Here is a 17,526-nt window from a genome sequence, read left to right on the forward strand (position 1 = left end):
ATCAGACGACACGAGGGTGAGAATGAAAAGATTGCTCACAGCATATATGTCGGTCTTCGCGTGGCAACACTCTGATATGACTGGGGTTCCGCGAGACCTGGCATAACATTCTCTCAACACCTTCAAGTCTGTAGAGCCAATTGCTCAAAAGAAGAGAGTCATGGGGGATGAAAAGGCGAGGGCCATGAATGAGCAGGTTGAGGATCTACTGCGCGCAAACATCATCCGCCCGATACGATACCAGACGTGGGTAGCTAATCCTGTGATGGTAAAGAAAAGTAACGGGTCGTGGAGGATGTGCATTGACTTCAAAGACCTCAACAAAGCGTGCCCAAAAGATTGTTACCCCCTCCCAAACATCGACGCAAAGGTGGACTCTGTGGCGCCATTCAAGCTCAAATGTTTCCTGGATGCCTACAAAGGCTATCACCAGATTCAAATGGCACCACAAGATGAGGACAAGACCGCATTTAGAACCGACAAGGGTGTTTTTTGCTACACAAAAATGCCCTTTGGTTTGAAGAATGCGGGCGCCACCTACCAAAGACTTATGGATGCCGTTTTCAGCGAGCAAATCGGAAGAAACCTAGAAGTCTATGTGGATGATTTGGTGATCAAGAGCAGGGAGGAAAAGCAAATGCTCAAAGACATCGAAGAAACCCTTGGGCGCCTAAAGGAAGTTAACATGAAGCTCAATCCGAGCAAATGTACTTTCGGCGTACTAGAGGGAAAATTTCTAGGTGTAATGGTCACCAAGGATGGTTTCAAGGTGAACCCTGAGAAGGTGGAGGCCATCCTTGACATGCCCTCGCCATCCACCATGAAAGAAGTTCAGAAGCTGAATGGTAGATTGGTTTCAATCAACAGGTTCCTAGCGAACCATGCAAGCAAATCTACCCCATTTGTCAACACATTGAGGAATTGCTTAAAGAAAAGCCAATTCAAATGGACTCCTGAGGCCGAGCAAGCTTTCAGGGAGATAAAAGAATGTTTGATAAATCTGCCCGCGCTCACAGCCCCACTTCCTGGTGAAACTTTGACATTATACCTATCAGCAGGAGAGCGCGCCATCGGCGCAGTATTATTGGTGGATCGCAAGGGAATCCAAACGCCAATATACTATGTGAGTCGGGTGCTGACAGATCCTGAGACGCGCTACTCCATCATGGAAAAGTTAGTTTTATCACTAACACACGCGTCGCGCAAGCTTCATAGATATTTCAATGGTCATCCCATTGAAGTTCTGACTGGTTACAACATCCAGCAAGTTTTGCGGCGCCCCGCGCTATCGGGAAGGCTGACAAAGTGGGCGCTGGAATTAGGAGAGCACACGATCTCCTATAAGCCCCGTCCAGCAATAAAGGGACAAGTTTTGGCTGATTTAATTGCAGAAGTCCCCGAAGGAAAAATTGAAGAGGCTCAGCGCGAGGTAGACCCTCCGCGAGCCAATGATGAAGAAAACGTTTGGAGATTGTTCACTGACGGAGCTTCAAACAATGAAGGGTCCGGCGCAGGCCTCAAACTGGTGGATCCAGAGAATCATGAATATACTTACGCCATCAGGTTGGACTTCAAGAGCACCAACAATGAGGCTGAGTATGAAGCCCTGCTGGCTGGCCTGCGCATCGCGCACAAATTCGGGGTTAAAAAGCTAGAGGCCCATGTTGTTTCATACTTGGTAGCAGCACAGGTCAATGGCCTTTATGATGCCAAGGAGAACACCATGCCTCTATATCTAGAGCAGGCGAAAAAGCTCATCGAGCAGTTTGACTGCTTCAGAATCATTCATATTCCGCGCAGTGAAAACAAATCTGCTGACGCGCTGAGCAAGATGGCATCAACCAGTTTTGATCACTTTGGCAAAGATGTCAGGGTAGAAGTAATGAGCAACCCGTCGGTGGTAGCGAAGTCTGTCCTTATAACTCATACAACCCCTTCATCATGGATAACCCCAATAATGGAATTCTTGAAGGAGGGAAATGTACCAGATGATCGCGCACAGGCGAGGAAGATAAGACACAAGTCGCAGAACTATGAACTCCTTGATGGCACATTATATCGACGCTCTTATCTTGGGCCGCTCATGAAATGCCTAGATGCTGAGGAAGCAAGTTATGTGATCAGAGAGATACACGAAGGAATCTGTGGAATTCATGCTGGCCCGCGCATGGTGGTTGTCAAGGCAATGAGCGCAGGCTACTATTGGCCAGGCATGTACTTGGACGCTTTAAAAGAGATTCAAAAATGCAAAGCATGTCAGAGCTATGCGCCAAACACCATGCGGCCAAAGAACAACTTGATTCCGGTGACCTCCGCATGGCCTTTCCATAAATGGGCAATCGATATTGTGGGTCCCCTACCGCAAGCGCCTGGGCGAGTAAAATTTTTGGTAGTGGCAGTAGACTATTTCACAAAATGGGTTGAAGCCAAGCCACTAGCAAAAATCACAGCTGAAGCGATGAAGCAGTTTATCTGGAGCCACATCATATGCCGTTTTGGCTTGCCCATGGAAATTGTGAGCGATAATGGCAAACAATTCACTGACAAGAACATATCAAGCTGGCTCAAGGAATTGCGCATCAACCAAATCTTCACTTCGGTATACCACCCTCAGGGGAATGGCCAAGTGGAGCGCGCGAATCAAAGCTTGCTGAATGGGCTGAAGAAAAGGTTAGAGGGAGAATCCCATTCTTGGGTCGAAGAGCTACCTAATGTCCTGTGGGCACACAGGACATTAAGCAAAACCAGCAATGGCGAATCTCCGTTCAGCCTAACCTATGGAACAGAGGCAATGATTCCAGCGGAAATTGGATGCCCATCCCATAGAGTACTCATGATGAGCAAGATTGATAACGAGCGCGAACGAAGGTTGGATCTCAACTTACTTGAAGGGCGCAGAGAGGCGGCTATCATCAGTGAAGCCAAGTACAAGAAAAAACTGGAAAAATATTACAACCAGCGCGTGAAAGAATGCCACTTCAAGAAAAATGATTTTGTCCTTCGAAACAATGAAGCTAGCCGCGCGATACCCCCAGGAAAAATGTCACCCAATTGGGAGGGACCGTATCAAATCTCAGAAGAATTGGGGAAGGGCGCATATGCTTTAAAAGATTTGAATGGAAAGAAGATCCCGCGCGCATGGAACGCGGCACAGCTTAGAAAATGTTTCATGTAAAAAATATCAAGTTTGTAATCAAGGCTTTTTAAGCCATTATGAATAATGATACGCGCTATCTTCTCTTAATGTGGATTCTATTACCTTTTGCATACATGTTTCACACTTCCCTTTATTAATTTTGAGCAATATGACAACATTGTATTGACATCAAAATAAAATAAAACGAAGTAAAACATACATGCGCGAGCAACAAGCTCAAACGCGTTAACGAGTCTTAACTCTAAAACGTCAGGGCCTTAGCCCAATTCTATTACCTTTTGCATACATGTTTCACACTTCCCTTTATTAATTTTGAGCAATATGACAACATTGTATTGACATCAAAACAAAATAAAAAGAAGTAAAACATACATGCGCGAGCAACAAGCTCAAACGCGTTGACGAGTCTTAACTCTAAAACGTCAGGGCCTTAGCCCAATAATGTGAGCCTTAGCTCAAATCACTCACAACATCCATCCTACATACTGCGCAGCCTGACCATAAAATACCTAAACACAACTAAGGCAAAACAAATGCCAAAACATAGTTGTTAAGGTTTCAGGTCGAGGTCGCGCATGCAATTGTAATGGATATCTGAGCAACACATATTGATACGTAAAGGCTAAAAAACTCATAATTCCATGCGCGATAACGTCGCGCAAAAGAGGAATAATGAAAACGCCAAGACACGTGTCAACAATATCAAGATATGGCAAAATCACTTACAATATGACAAGGGTTAAGTATAATAAATTCCTTACAACCTTGTTCTTATTCCAACGTGCAAGCATATCTTATATTCAACAAGCAAACATTCAATATAAAGAGATGAATGGGGAATGCGCAAGATGCGAAGAAGGGAAGAACAAAATTTCATTCCATTGAAATTTACAAGTTTACAAGATAAGATACAAATTACAAATAAAAAAAAAACATGAAGGGCTTCTCAAGTCTCCACGTCGACGTCAGCCTCTTCATAATCCTCATCATCGCCCTCAGCATCTGGCGCAGCCTGCTCCTCGTCATCTCCAAACTGACCATAGTCAAGTTGTTCATCTTGAATGGAGTCTTCTAGCACAACAGTGTCAGGAGCGGATCCTTTGGCCACGCCAGAGCCGCTAGCAACGCCAGCATTCCCCGCGCCATCATCGCCGCTACCAGCCCCTTCGCACTCGTCAAGTAATTTCTTTAGCGCGCCGAGGTCGGGCTGGTCAGCAAGCGCGGATATCTGCAAATCATAAGCAAAAATATGAGTACAAAAAGACTTAGAAAATAAGTCAAGGTAATCTCATTAAGGTTAAAATACCTGCGCAAGGATGGGAATGGGAGTATTCATATACTTCTCCCCCATCGCGGCCATTTCCGCGCAGGCAGCGTCGCTCTGATAAGGGTACTCGGATGGGTTCTTCTTCAACATGCCATATTCATAACCATCCGTGAACCCTTCAGCTCGGCCCACCAAGCGCGCGGCAGCGTTGCAATCCATCACCAGGGCCTGAAACTCGCCTGAGTATTTCATCGCGTAAGCGCAACGCGTCATGCCCTGTGAGATCAGCCATTGGCGATCCTGCGCGAGGCCAGCAACAGACGTCTCGAGGGCAGGAACCTGAGAGTTTAAAAACTCAACAGTTTCCTTAGTCTTTTTTAGCTCCTCTTTGTCGGACGCTGCTGCCGCCAAGACTTCTTCCTTTTCAGTCCGCGCAGAATCAAGTGCTTCCTGGCTAGACGCTGCCATCGCCAAGGCTTCATCCTTCTCGGCCTGCGCGGACGCCAGTTCCTTCTTCAGGCGCGCAACCTCACTCTCCAGTAACGATTTTTCAGTGATAGACTGGACAAGAGCTTGGTCACGCGCCTCCGCCTCGAGCTCCAACTCGCGCGCTCTGCGCGAGTACTTGGCCGCGTCCGCCTCCGCCGCCTGCAGCTTCTCCCGCGCAGCCTGAAGCTCATGACCGCGCTTCACGAAGGCGCTGTTGGCACTGGCTCTGTTCTCACTGAGCTCTGCTTGGAGCTTCTCAGCTCTCTCGCGAGCATCAGAAAGATGCCAAGCAGACACCTTAGCCTCTTGCTTGGCTTCCGCAAGAGCATCACGTACTTTTACGTAATCAGATCGAAGCTCTTGGGAGGCAGCAAAGAAGGCCGACCCAGCAAACATATGGTCGTTGAGCAAGTCGTCGCGAGCGCGGTCCTCCTGGAACCTCCTTTCAGATGGAGGCACAGCATGAGCCCAGAATTCCGCACACACACCCATGGACTGAAAGGTGCTGTCTTCAGTAATATTCCATCTCGGGCGGTAAATGTGATCGGATTCCTGCAAAAGCAAAGTAATTATCTAAGACATCAAAACATTAAGATGGAAGTCCGCGCAGCGGAGCAAAAAAGAACAAATACCTGCGGGGATGAAGCAGAAAAGTCAGCGCCAGCCCCACGAGAAGGCTCCGCCGCGAAGCCTCGTGGCGCTGCAGGACTGGCGCGACCACGGTCGGAGTCTTCAACTTCAAACTCCTCATCCTCCTCGGAAACAGGCCTTTTCTCCTGCGACCTAGAGCCAAAATCGGTCTCGCCAGGAGGGCTGTGCGCAGGAGGAGGTGAGGGAGGTCTCGACGCCACCAGGTCGGCGCGCAAAATGGCCTCCTGCTCCTTAGTAATCCCGATGAGGGGAGATTCATCGCTTGCAGGAGCAGGAGCAGAGCCAACGGCGCTGGCACCGGCGCCAGGAGTGCCGCCAGCAGCTTGTGCGCCAGCTACGGCTTCTATGAAAAAATCAACAAAAAGAAATGGTTCAGGACTTGATCTAAAAGAAAGTCAGAAAATAAGAGCGCAATACGTACCTTGGCGCAACTCCGTTCGCGAAGCAAACATCGCCATGAAGTCCATTCTACCCTTCTTTGAGGGTAAAACAGGGGACTTCGAAGCGACCGCCGGCGCAGCCTCGGCATCTTGTTGCGCTGTCGCCGGCTCTACAAACATTTGAGTGAACAAAGATTCATTAGTAAGTCTATCAGAATCGCGCTCATAGAACCATAAAAGATAAGCAAAGGATAAAAAAGTATACCTGTCGAAGGCGCAACACCGCTTCCCTTTTCCGCCGCGCGAAGGGAAGAGCTAGTGGCACCATGCCTCAGGTGGACAGGAGGTCTGCCCACTTTTTGAGGCAGGGAAGACAAGGAAACCTTGGTGGTAAACTCCTGGGTTTTCCCAAATCCCCCCGCCTGAGTAGGAGGATCCTGAACAACAGGGGCAACATCTTTCTTCTGTTTCTTACTGACCCCTGCGCCAGTTTTCCCCTTAGCTTTACGCTTTAGTTGGGGCGCCTCCTCTTCCTCCTCCTCTTCCGCGAGCTCCAGCTCGTAGTTTTCGAGCGCATCTACAATACACGCAACAGAAGTGTTAGCAAAATTTGGTATTATAAAGGAAAATGCATAAGTACAAAGGCTTACCAGGCGCATCGCTGTCGAAGACAAACCCCAGATCAACAGGGATGAACATGTCATCGAAGCGATCGGGGAAAGCAACCTCCCCAGCGCCGAGCGCGACGGACCCACCCTCCATATGCTCATCATATGCGGCGTGGATATACTCCTTGGTGACTGCACAAAACAAGTCGAATGATATCAGCAAAAGGAATTATAATCGCGCAGAAGTAAAGCATTGAGATTAACTTACACAACCCGTCGACTTGGATAACGGGCTCAAGCGCGCTGTCCGCCCACCTCCTGCTCATACCAACCCCCACCAGCGCCTCCTCACAAATGTTCTTGGCGGGGGATGGTTCAGCGGTCAACTTATTAACCCAGGCGCCAGTTGGGTTCTTGAGGACACCCACATCCGCAGGCGCAGAAGAAATCGCGCGCATAGTCATGCGGATGGGGATCACACCAGCCCTTATATAGAAAAACCTCTCAGACCAGTCATGAAGGCTCTTGAATGAAACAGTGGAGCACTTCACCTTCTGACTACGAGGAATAAAAGAGAACCAAGAGTCTTGGATCTTGGGCTTGTAAAAAAACTGAAAGCGCCGAGGGGTGGGCTCCTCGCGCTGGGATTTGCACATGAACTCAAAGTGAGTCATGCGCACAAGTCCAAACGGATGGACTTGGGATATATGAATCCCATAAAACTGAAGCAGTGCACCCACAAACCTTGTCATCGGGAGACGAAGGTTGCAGTGGGTGAAAAAATGGCTATAAAGGGATATATAGCCGGTAGGCGGGTCCGCCGCCGTTTGCCCGGCCCCAGGCAACATGCAGCCAAACAGGGGGGGAAAACCCTGAGAGGCAATAAGGCTGTCAAGATCAGCCTGCCTCAATTTGCAGGGGATTTCATTCCACCTCTTCACAGCCTTGGTCCTCCCTACCTCCTCCGATGAGACCTCAGCAGCCTTCTTCCCCTTACCGGTCTTCTTCAATGTAGACATTACTAACGATTTTCTACGGCAATGGATGGGGGAGATTGTGTTGTCTGAGCTATCAGACATACAACTGTGACAACGAACAAAGATTGCTTCTGAATAACAGATATTTGGGAAGCAGAACAAAGATAATCAGAAGACAAAGAAAGAAAAGCTCTGAATAATAAACAAAAAGATGAAGGATAAAAAAACTCTAAGGGCTGGCTTTTATAGGCCCAGGAGAGAGAAAAAATGGTGCTGATCGGACTTCACGCGCCCCCACTCGCAGCTGTAAGCCAACGCTAGCGCAACACGTGTCCCTGACACTGTGTGAGGGGACACGAAAACAAACTTTACAGCTGCTGCCAGAGTTCACGCGCCACCACTCGCAGGAACGGACCAACGCGAGCGCGACACGTGTCCCTGACAGCATGTGAGGGGACACGAAAGGCAACTGTAGCACCTCGAGCACACGAAAGGTCTGACACGTCTCCATCACTGACCCACGTCAGCAACCAACCACGTGCAGAGACGATTCGTTTGCAACTAAAAGGATAGAATTTCGCGCAACGATGAATAATAAGAAGAAAAAGACAAACCCCTACTAAAAGAGCAAACTATAGTCTAATATCTATCTTACCTCGCTCGCGCGAGACAAGACACACATTAGACTGGGGGGGCTTGAAGAGGTATGTACCCGCCTCAACACCAAGCGAGGCGGGTCAACCCACAAGATATAGACAACAGGCTTGAAATCAAGACATTACGAAGGCACAAAGCCAAAACCTATGCGCATGGCGCATATCACATATGCTCAGGCATCATATGCCCAGGCACCACACATGCTCAGGCATCATATGCCCAGGCACCACAGATGCTCAGGCATCACATATGCTCGCGCATCACATATGCTCACGCATATCACATATGCGCGTGGCGCATCCGCGCGTGGCGCATATCACATGCTCGTGCATATCACATCTGCGCATGAAACATCTGCGCGTGAGAATAAAGAGAAGACCTCGCGCATCCTCATGATAGGCGCGTATCACACATGCACATAATCAACCTCATCCTTATCCAAATCAGGATTAGGGCAACCTTGATTGTGCACGTCAGACAACCTTCCAGAAGGTATCTTTTTAAGGAATAAGAATATGCTGATGTTGACAGCTGCCAAATGAAAGGTAGACAACTCAGCATGACACATGTGCTACCACGTGATTACAACCAATGAGAAAGCACCAGGTGTCCCAGAGGACACGTGGCGCAGAGCAATTGGAGGAGGCCAACAAGGCTGAGCCCAATCAGTGGAAACCCTAGCACTATAAATACAGCATCAACTCCACAAGGAGAGACATTCATTCACATTCAATCATATTCAATTACATTCAATCAGACAGTTACATCCAGTAACATAATCACACAGAGTATTCAGCTATTAAGCAATACTCTCCAGATTTCCTTATTCTGATATTGTTATCTTCTCCCACAAATACTTATTCTCACACCGGAGGGTTACCCCAAAGAGGACCCTCTGTCCCTTTCTGAGGGGTAAGTTTACGGTGTTGTTCATTTTGTAGGTGGAAGAACCCAGATCCAAGAGAAACCATCGGTGAAATAGCATAATCACACCCGAGGAAAGTAGATCGTCTACTAGTGAGTCGATCCACGCTTCTTCAAGGCGAAAGAATAGTTCGCCATGCGCTCACTACATGTCTTCGTGCTATTCCATTATGCATCTGGGCTGCTTGCTTATATACAAACATCGTCACTTCTAATTGCTTTAACGAGCCAATGTGGGACAACATCCTCACTGCTTATATACTTTATCCTCACTTCCTAAAATGTATCTTGTTTCTCAATTCTGACTTGTGTATGTTATTATTATTATTTTATGTTCTAACATCCAGTATGCTATTTTGATTTCATATTGCAAATCAAAGCACATTTGGTTTTGCTGTGTGCTGGTCAATTATATAAGTGAAAGAGAGGTCACTCGGCGTACGAAAGAGAGATTAGTATTCGATGTGGTAATTTCTTGACCTTTGATCTTTATTTTCTAGGTCCCAGATGAAACTTGGAATTTAATGCAATCATGGTCAAAAGTATCATTTATGCTTTAAAAGAACCTGAACTGTTAATACTGTGTTTTGTTAAGAGTCCTCTCATAAAAGAGAAGAGCTCTCCAAAAATAGGCGTATGCTATTTTTGTACAACAAGCACACAATATTCTTTAGTAAAAGGCGCAAGAATAGTTCACATTGTGCTCATTGCATAGGTGCTTGTTCTTATTTGTTGCTGCTGTACTGCTTATATGCATGCATCCTTACTTACCAACTCCTTTAACTAGCCGATGTGGGACAAACTTAACTCTTCACCCTGCTTCAGTACTAAAAGTCGTCGGTGATTTTGGTTTAATGGGTTACTTCGCGTGCAAGGTTAAGTAACTGGTTTTGGAGTGGAGAATTATGAATAATTAAAAACGTTTATGATTTAATTATTAGGGATAGTTATCATGTCCTAGATTAAATCAATTATAATTATCTAGTATCCTATACGAGTTAGGTTAGGATGCTTAAAGATAATTATATAGCAATCCTAGTCATAGTCTAACGTGATAGGTTAGATTATAAATACCTTACATTTGAGATTGTAATTGTTTTGTGAAGTTTCTCAATAATAAACGTGTTTGGGTGCTTAGCCAAACTAACGTCTCCGAGTTCGTGTTCCGTTTAACATAGGGTATCAGTTTCATTAAAAACTTTTGGTATTGAGTTGGCATATTTGACTAACCTGTTGTTTTCCATCACTTGTGCTACTACTATGTAACATCCCGAAATTTCTAAAGTAATATTTATTATATTATTTTGTCGGGTGAAATAAACGAGTTAGTGGAACGATAATAATAATAGCAAAATATGAAGACTTAGTAGGATAATTAGATGGGATTAGATATGGACCAAAAGGAAATATGGGCCTTCGGTCCATGGGCTTAAGGGAGTATAAATACCCCCTTAAACCCCAATCCTTTCCATTCCATCCATTTATCCATCCTAATCTCTACACACTCCAAAACACACACAACCCGAACCAAGATCCAAAGGCGAGGACCCGAGCTCGTTGGTGCTAGATCGTCGTGACGAACCAAAGCAACAAGACCAGCTCGTGTTCGTAGTTCGACTCATTTACGGTACGTTTATATCGAGAACTTGTTCGTTTAGGTTTGGATTAGTATAGAAATGATAGATCTGTGTTTGTATGGTAAAAACGAATCCAACAAAGCTAAACTTACTGAAAATGGATATGATTTGATGGGTTAATCGATTGATAAAAGAACCCGTAACCTATATGCCTAAATCTCACCCTTTAAACATCGATGTTAGGTCGATTTTTTGGTTGGGGTTTGTAGGCGCTGGTCAGACGATTCCGTGGATACCTAAATCGAGCTATTTGGTTAAGAAACGAAGATGATTAAGGGATTTAAGGACGAACAGTACCTGCAGCTGGACAACTTCGCCTGCAAGCTAAGTTCGCCTGATGAACTTCGCCTGCAAAGCTAAGTTCGCCTGATGACAACTTCGCTGCAAAGCTAAGTTCGCCTGATGACAACTTCGCCTGCAAAGCTAAGTTCGCCTGATGAACTTCGCCTGCAAAGCTAAGTTCGCCTGATGACAACTTCGCTGCAAAGCTAAGTTCGCCTGATGACAACTTCGCCTGCAAAGCTAAGTTCGCCTGATGAACTTCGCCTGCAAAGCTAAGTTCGCCTGATGACAACTTCGCCTGCAAAGCTAAGTTCGCCTAAGGTTTAACTTCGCCTAAAGCTAAGTTCGCCTAAGGTTTAATTTCGCCTAAAGCTAAGTTCGCCTAAGGTTTAACTTCGCCTAAAGCTAGAGATGGCCAAAAAAACCGGTTGGGGAACCGGTTTACCGGTTTAAACCGGAAACCGGTTTTTACGAAAACCGGTTTTTTAGAAACCGGTTTGACCGGTTTAGAAACCGCCGGTTCGTCTTTCGGTTACAAGTTCTAGATCCAAAACCGGTTAACGAACCGGTTAATGGAAAAACCGGTTTTTTTTATTAACCGGTTATGGAAAAACCGGTTAACCGGTTTATAAAAAAACCGGTTTATAACGGCTATATGCCCGTTTTTTTTGTTTTTAGACCGTTTTTTTTTTTTTACCATTTTACCCCCACAAACATCTATATATAGTTTAGGTTGGGTATTGGTTAGATCACACTCGATTATACAACTCCAAACGCTCTAAACGTTTATTTCATACGCGATTATTTTGTTATCTCACGCTCAATTATACCACATTACCACTCCATACGCTCTTATTTCGTAGTCGTTTATTTCATACTCGAGTATACCACTCTTATTTCGTAGTCGATTATCATGGCCTCCCAAAGTGCTGCTTCATCCGTCAACATGGGTGCCTCGAACACGGGAGAAACGGTCGTTCGGGTCATCCCCACGAAACGAAACCATGATGTTTGGCAACATTTCGACCTATGCGAAATGTCTAACGGTAGCCAAAAAGCTCGATGCAAACATTGTTTGAAGTTTTATGGCAAAGCTGCAAACTCCACTTTAAAAGCGCATGTACAAAGGCCCTTTTGCAAGGCCTTGAAGGACGAATCGGGAAGTAGTTCGCAGCCGGAGATGACGAATCAAGGAGCGGTGTTTACGTACGACGTTGAAGCGGTATGTCAACAGTTTTCAAACTTTGTGATTCAACAAACACTTCCTTTCAACGACTTCGACAACCCTCAATTCACGGAGATGATGCAAAACTATGTTCAACCACGCTACCAACACGTAAGTCGTTCGACCCTTAGAAGAGATTGTCTTAAAGCATGGAAAAACGCTAAATCCGAACTAATTTCATACTTTTCAAACTTACAAACTGGTGTAAACTTAACAACGGATGTGTGGTCGGTACCTCATGGTTCGCCCGACTCATACATTTGTGTGACGGCTCATTGGGTTGACCCCGAGTCGTGGCAAATGATGAAACGAACCGTTGCGTTTCAATTGTTTGATTACCCGCACACGGGTAGAAATATTTTTCAAATCTTGGATAAAGTCATTCGACAATACAAGATTGAACATAAAATCTTTTCAATTTCGTTTGATAACGTGTCCAACAATACGGCCGCGGTTGGCCATTTAAAATTAAAGTATAAACCTATTTGTGATGGAGCGTTTTTTCATAGCCGATACAAGATTTACTAACGGTCCAAGCTTCCACGGTAGCTTCGGAGTCTGCTTTTTCTGTTTCTGGCAGGGTTATATCGATTAGGAGGACTCGACTCACTGCACCAGCTATAGAGATGTCGATTTGCTACAAGGATTACTTGGACTCTTTAGATAGGGCACAACATCAACGCTCACTCGAGGGGGAAATGGAGTATGAAGTGGGCTTGTATGAAGACGAGGTCAATGAAGAACACACTCAACCAATGACCGATGAAGAAGCCGCGTACGACGATTACCTAAGAAATAGCTCGGGATCGGGTAGCGAAGAAAATTAGTTAAAGAAACAGCAAACATGGAGGCAAATCATGAACAAACTGCGATTGGGAACAACAGGAGCATCTGCTAGTTCACGATTTAATGTTTGTATTTTTGAGTTAAATCATGAACAACAGTTCTTGGCAAAGATTTCTTCAGTGTTAATGATTTAATGTTTGTATTTTTGAGTTACGAATATGCGATAACGATTTAATGTTTGTATTTTTAATGTAAAAACTATAAATGAAAGTTATGTGTTTTTAATCTTTGGTTTGTTGAAAACACATTCACCAACACACACTCATACTCATCTTCCAAGCAAAGAACCCTAACAACGAAAGCAAAGAATTGCTTCGGTCAGTCCGTTTTGCCTTGTAGTTACCGTTTTGCCTTGTAGTTACCGGTTTGTTTATACTGTGAAAAAATAATGGTCTTCATTAAGTACAAAATATAAAAAACAAATATTCGTATTTGAAACCGCGAAATTTATAAAAAAAAAAAAAAAAAACCGGTTAATAAAAAAAACCGGTTAATAAAAAAACCGGTTTATTAACCGGTCCTAACCGGTTTCTAAACCGGTCCTAACCGGTTAGACCGGTTAGGGTTTTGACAGCAAAAAACCGGTTATTAACCGGTCCGGTTATTAACCGAACCGGTTTTTTTCCGGGCCAAAAAAAACCGGTCCGGTTAATAACCGAACCGGTTTTTTTAAAAAAACCGGTTTGTGCACCTCTACCTAAAGCTAAGTTCGCCTAAGGTTTAACTTCGCCTAAAGTCAAGTTCGATTAGAAAATAAATTAAAAACGATAAGTAAAAGTAAGCTAATACTAGACCACCAGATTAAATCAGGCGGGTATTGATACGTGTAACTTATACAGTCAGCCGAGCTCAGTTAAAGAAGGGATTTACAACTATCGGAGGAAGAAGCAGAGTTCAGGTGAGTTCTAGCCCCATTTATGTGTTATGTTTTCGGGGCTGTGTGCATACTCGATATGTTTGTTAATACGCTTATCCAAAGAGATAAGTGTATGCCTTATGTGAATGATGTGATATGTATGAATGATTGCTTGATGGTACGTGAACGATCTTCGGATATTGCATGTACTGTCAGGTTGTAACGCTATGTATAAGGTAAGTATGATATGTATGCTTACGTGTATGAACGTGATAAAGTTAATAAAAGAAGGAAATGATGGTTGTATGGTTGTATGGTAACGAAAAGGGTACCAAGCCCTAATAATACTCGAGGTATGATGTATGGTTGTATGGTAACGAAGAGGGAATCGGACCCTACTAATATTCGAGAACTAGGGAACCGAACCCTACTAATATTCGAGGAAAGAGGGTACCGAGCCCTAATAATACTCGAGGAAAGAGGGTACCGAGCCCTAATAATACTCGAGGAAGGAGGGTACCGAGCCCTAATAATACTCGAGGTATGATGTATGGTTGTATGGTAACGAAGAAGGAATCGAACCCTACTAATATTCGAGAACTAGGGAACCGAATCCTACTAATATTCGAGGAAAGAGGGTACCGAGCCCTAATAATACTCGAGGAAAGAGGGTACCGAGCCCTAATAATACTCGAGGAAGGAGGGTACCGAGCCCTAATAATACTCGAGGTATGATGTATGGTTGTATGGTAACGAAGAGGGAATCGAACCCTACTAATATTCGAGAACTAGGGAACCGAACCCTACGAATATTCGAGGAAAGAGGGTACCGAGCCCTAATAATACTCGAGGAAAGAGGGTACCGAGCCCTAATAATACTCGAGGAAGGAGCGTACCGAGCCCTAATAATACTCGAGGAAGTAGGGTACCGAGCCCTAATAATACTCGAGGAATGTAGAGCGTAATGCTCTTTATAACGTAAGATATGAAAGTAAGTTAATACAAAAGAAAGTATGAAAGTATGAAAGTATGAATGAAAGAATATAAGTTTATGTGTATTGTATAGTGTATGATTAACTAGAACTCACTCAGCGTAGCTGACTTTTAGTATGCACGCAGGTGAGTAGAATGAGACAGCTAGCTTGAGCGGGCACATGGTGGGCGAATAGGAGACTGGCATCTGAAGACTCAAGATGTTTTAATGTAATTGACGTTTATTTTGAAAGACAAGAATGTTTAATTGAGGCAAGTTTTGGATTGCTGTAACGTTTCATGAAAGTTTTTATATTCCGCGAAAGTTTTAATGAACTCTGATTTGTACGAACTGTGTTTATGAGTAAATCCGACGCTAAAGTAGGGCTACCGGGTTCGGGGCCTTACATACTAAAGAGGTCATACTTGTTTATTCGTGTTCTAGTATTTGTTTCAGTAATTAAAGGTTCATAAATTTAAAACTTTCTTGCTAGACGAGCTTACACGAGGCCCTTAGTTCTCCACGAGTTTGCCTACAGACATTACAATAGAACCGTTACATGAGGCCTTCATTTCTCCACCAGTGTCTGCTAACTAAAACTGATGGTATTGGCCTCACTGATTTTGCTTCCAGGTTCTCACTTTATACACAATTGGAATCTTTTAGGGGTTTCTTCATCCAATGATATTAGACATTAATGTCACAAACATACACACATTATATTGATCATTGAGTAAAATTAACTGGGTTTTGTTGGAGTCTTTTCAAAAAGAAAAGAACTCTCCAAAAATAGGCGTATGCTATTTTACACAACGAGCACACGGTATTCTTTAGTAAAAGGCGAAAGAATAGTTCGCTTTGTGCTCATTGCATAGCTGCATGACTTTCTTCATTGCTGCTTGGAAGCTTATATACACACTTCCTCACTTTCTAACTCTTTTAACCAGCCAATGTGGGACAAACCTATGTTTGTTGTTGATGGTAAGGAGTCCTACTTATGGGCTAAGATGAATCGATGTTCAAGTATAAAAGAGAAGGTGTGAGAAGTTGGCTCGTTAGGCGAAAATGGAAGAATAATATTAATCAGTTAAGCGAGTCACAAACTGCCAAGCTGATTGTTCATTTTGTTGACAACATGACTCAACAACGGGGGACTTGTACTATACATATTTCATGGAAGAATATGTTGAAAGACAGTGACGAAGCTTGAACATATACGTTTGGGGGGGGGATGCAATATGTATAATTTTCTTTTGTAAATGAGAGGGGGCTGGGCTCAAAATTTTGGTCTAAAACGGGTAAACTTATATTATGTATAAAAAATTTCGACAGAAAAACAATAAATTTACACTACTTAGCAAAATTAGAAGGGGCCACCCCTGCCCCCAACAAAGCTACACCCTTGGATGCATAAGGGTTACAAATGGATATAGAAACTTCTTACCGACACACTAGGATCTCATTGGAGGAAAGTAAGGAAGAAAAAGTAGGGGAAAAAGAAGCAGAAAACAACAGCCGAAACTGTAGAGCAACTCGAAAAGTGTTCCAAACATAAGTCCACTGACTATGTAAAAAATCGAGGAAATCAGTGGCGAAGCTTGGACGAAAACACCAGGGGGGGGCTCAAATTTTCGGCTGAAAACGGATAAATATACACTGCGTATACAAAATTTCGGGCGAAGAACAAGTTAATTTATTATTGCTCAAAAAATGGGGGGGGGGACCCCCCGGCCCTCGATAAGCTTCGTCAATGGAGCAAACCATCCACCTGTTGGAGCCTTAGTAAAAAATGGGAAGAATAGATCTTTGCAAGTGTAACGGAATCGGAAAATGGTAAATATAATCAGAGAAGTATTTGGAACTAGGAAGATAGTAATGATTCAATAAAATATCGCAAAAAGTGAAAATCTTTGAGTTGATGCTAACGGTCAACTGCAAGTGTGTTGGGAATTTCGGTTCAAGTGCGTTACTTGGCGTGCAAGGCAAAGTAACATGGTTTAAGGAGTGGATAACTATAAACAATTAAATGTGCTCAGATTTAATTGTTAGTATAATTATCAGGTCCTATTATTTAGCAATCCTAGTTGTAGTCTAAACGTGATAGGTTAGATTATAAATACCAGTGCTTTGGGGTTTAGGAGATTGTAATCTGAACAATTGAGTTTTGTGAAGTTTCTCAATAATAACAAACGTGTCTGGGTTTGTATTCGGTTTTGTGTTTCGAGTTCGTGTTCGATACCTGGTACCAATTCCATTAAAGTGGACATAAACCATGGGACTACACTAAAAGCTATTAGGAAACATAAGTTTGGAGTAGATGGGCAGTTTTGGGAATTGAAAGTTGAAAATGTAAAGAAATCTTGTTGGCTTGCATGGGTTACAACTGGGGTTATCATTAGCAGTATGGATCTTGTGTTCAACCACATGAAGTGTGACAAGAAGGCAATGGTGCATTTAATTTTGGGGTCAAAATTCTTTAAAGGGAGGAGTATTGTTACATGTCAATTAGTCTCGGGACTTAATTGTACTTTTGATAAGTAGAATGACTGGTTGTGTAAACTCTTGTAATTGTTGTGTCAACGAGTCGGTTAGGTTAA

General features: G+C 43.9%; 2 non-coding genes across 2 annotated transcripts; both read right to left on the bottom strand.

The window, feature by feature from the left end:
• Nucleotides 1-9,707: 9,707 nt before the first annotated feature.
• On the bottom strand, nt 9,708-9,827 carry LOC143552387 (U5 spliceosomal RNA). Its single transcript, XR_013138646.1, has one exon. It is a non-coding gene; the product is annotated as a U5 spliceosomal RNA (small nuclear RNA).
• Nucleotides 9,828-15,687: 5,860 nt separating this feature from the next.
• On the bottom strand, nt 15,688-15,806 carry LOC143552446 (U5 spliceosomal RNA). The gene has a single exon (XR_013138658.1). It is a non-coding gene; the product is annotated as a U5 spliceosomal RNA (small nuclear RNA).
• Nucleotides 15,807-17,526: the final 1,720 nt, after the last annotated feature.

This window comes from Bidens hawaiensis, unplaced genomic scaffold (assembly GCF_021521415.1).
Source record: "Bidens hawaiensis isolate Kalapana, Puna unplaced genomic scaffold, B.hawaiensis_p1.1 tig00001016_1, whole genome shotgun sequence".
NCBI lineage: Eukaryota > Viridiplantae > Streptophyta > Magnoliopsida > Asterales > Asteraceae > Bidens > Bidens hawaiensis.